Source organism: Syngnathoides biaculeatus, chromosome 3 (genome assembly GCF_019802595.1).
Source record: "Syngnathoides biaculeatus isolate LvHL_M chromosome 3, ASM1980259v1, whole genome shotgun sequence".
NCBI classification, from domain to species: Eukaryota; Metazoa; Chordata; class Actinopteri; order Syngnathiformes; family Syngnathidae; genus Syngnathoides; species Syngnathoides biaculeatus.
Window position 1 is genome coordinate 12478696 of NC_084642.1, and position 2900 is coordinate 12481595.

A 2900-nucleotide genomic window follows, 5' to 3' on the forward strand; every position below is an offset into this window, starting at 1 on the left:
GATTCTTCTGTTTTTAAAACTAGTTATGCACATGAAAGAATAACATAACGGCTCTCTGAGAGAAATTGAAACTCACGCTCACACCTATGGTGGATCTCGAATCTTGAATGAACCTGACATGGACGTTTTAGAGTTTGTGCATAAGTGCCCTGTGATTGGCTGGCAACCCATCTTGGGTGTACCCAAAGATGAAATTGTCATGATCATGTTTGTATGTGATACTGTTTTTGCACATTCTCCATCTAAATTTAGGATTCAAAGTTTAGACCAGTTCCTCATCATCACTCATACAGGACGACCTCTGCAGTGATCTTCATCCCGTCTGATGCGCTACAACAGCTCAGCCTCTCTCTTTCCTTCCCCTCACACATGAAATCCAAACCTTTTACTCTCCTGCTACATGGGCCAGCTGTCCCGTCATAACAAGGCCCCAATCCTGGGGTACGCCCATCCTCCCACCACCCCGCAAAAAAAAAAAAAAAAAAAAGGGGGGGGGGGGCTTGGGGGGAGCTGGGGTACTGAAATGTACCAGCATGCTCCTGCAGTATGAAATGGTATTACTGAATAAATAATTTTGGGATGGGGCGGCAGGGAGGGAGTGTGAGCCTATGGCGTGAGTCTGCACTTTTGCTCTGATGGCATGCATGCGGGGTGTAGCATCGTGCACTGCTGCAGTCCGTGACGTCACACAACCGCCGCAACTTTCACGAACAGTTGCACCGATTCCATCCACTGCTACGGTCGATGCGTCATCACGAGTGTCGACACGGTGTTTTTGAAGGGTGATCGTGCATGTGAATGTGCGTGCGTGTCCCTGTCCGTGTTTGTGTGTCCCAGGTAGGACTCACGCGCCGTCCTCTCTGCGACGACGAGGAACGCAGTGAAGAAGAAGACGCAAACTTGGCAGCAGGCCACACAGGGGCCTCCTTGGTTCGCAGGTGCCGAGTAGTCCCTCATGGCGGACACCCCCGGACACACACGCACTCAGCTCCGGAACAGCCGGTCCTGCTGGCGGGATGGCGGGGCCGCGGTCGTTCTGGTCCTGTCCTAGAGAGAGAGAGAGGAGAGAGAGAGAGAGAGAGAGAGAGAGAGAGAGAGAGAGAGAGAGAGAGAGAGAGAGAGTCAGATGCTGCAGAAGCTGCCCCCTCCAGCTTGTCCCGTTAAAGAGACAGCAGCCGTATGCACTTTTAGTTGCACGTTTTTGGGTGGTGTTCATTATTCTCATTCTCCATCCATCCATCCATCCATCCATCCATCCATCCATCCATCCATCCATCCATCCATCCATCCATCCATCCATCCATCCATCCACCTTCTTAGCCACTTATCCTCAAAAGGGTCGTGGAGTGCTGGAGCCTATCACAGCTGCCAGCGGGCAGGAAGCGGGGTACACCCTGAACTGGTTGCCAGCCAATCGCAGGGCACATCGAGACAAACTGCCACAATGACAATCACACTTAGGGGCAATTTAGAGTGTCCAATTAATGTTGCATATTTTTGGGACGTGGGAGGAAAATGAAGTGCCCGGAGAAAACCCACGCAGGCACGGACGGGGAGAACGTGCAAACTCCACACAGGGAGCGCCGGGATTGAACCCGGGTCCTCAGAACTGTGAGGTCAACGCTTTCCAGCTGCTCCACCGTGCCTATTATTATTATTACTATTATTGACTTCATTACATGCACATAATTCAGTTATACAATAGAATAGTGATTTCTGGCACATATTTTATAATTGAAAAATCCCATGGCACACCAACAAAAGTAAATGTCACCAAAAATGGATCGATTAATTACTGCATGTACTTCCTGCCATCTAATAGAAGAGGACTTTTTTGTTCTGTCTGCCATTGTGCCTCACTGGCATTAATAGATGAATAAAGATACGTTATTTCTTGGAATAAATGTTTTTGTTTTTTTTAGCAGTTACATAAAATTGGATAACTTCCCACGGCACACCTGAAGAGCGCTCACGGCACACTAATGTACCCCGGCACACTGTTTGGGAATCACTGCAATAGAATGACCCTGAAATAATTAATTTTTCCTCCAGAGAGCACAGTTTTGCCTCTATTTTTATTATTTTTATTTATGTAAGTATCGTAGAACAAGGTTCGTCCAATCTGTGTCTCAAATTAGGAAACGAAATCACTACTACATTGAGACAAAAGCTCCTTTGAATTGATTGAATTGAAACATGTATGTTGGATGACAAAACAATTGTATTCTATCTGTCCAGGGTGCAAGCTTCCAATTTTTGAAGTTTACTTAATAATTGTTGAGAAGTCCCAAAACTTGAACACTGACTATTTAGGCACAAGGAGTGAAAAGGTGACCTAAGGTTAAACTCGTTTTGGAGACATGCCATAGCTTCTTTTCACCTCATGAGGGCGCAACAATACAAAATTTCTGTGCACAAGGATTATTTTTCTATTTTACAACAGGATATTACGACGAGGGTGGGGAAACATTTTCCCATCAGGCGATATTTCATTTTTTTTTTCAAAAGACCTCAGAGTGCCACACTAAATTTATATATAAAAGAAACCTGATGCAACAACCAAGTAAACCCTACTCTATATTTTATGAGCATTTATGGGTAAATGTTTGGGCGATTTGATAATAGGTCCTCTGAAGGGTTGAGTGAAATTTATTTGGGTTGAATAATAAACATATTCCATTCCTCTTCTTGATACTAGTATCTAGTATCGTAGGTGAACCTAACATCTTGAAGAGCCCCATTACAGAGAGGGGTCCGATATTTCATTCACTGACTTGGCCCCTGCCAGTAATCTGCAATAAAAACATGCACAGGTTAGAAACTCTAGTCACTTTAAGATTTATTCAAGGAATGCAACATACAACATAAAAGCACCAGAATCAAACCACCATCTTCCCTTC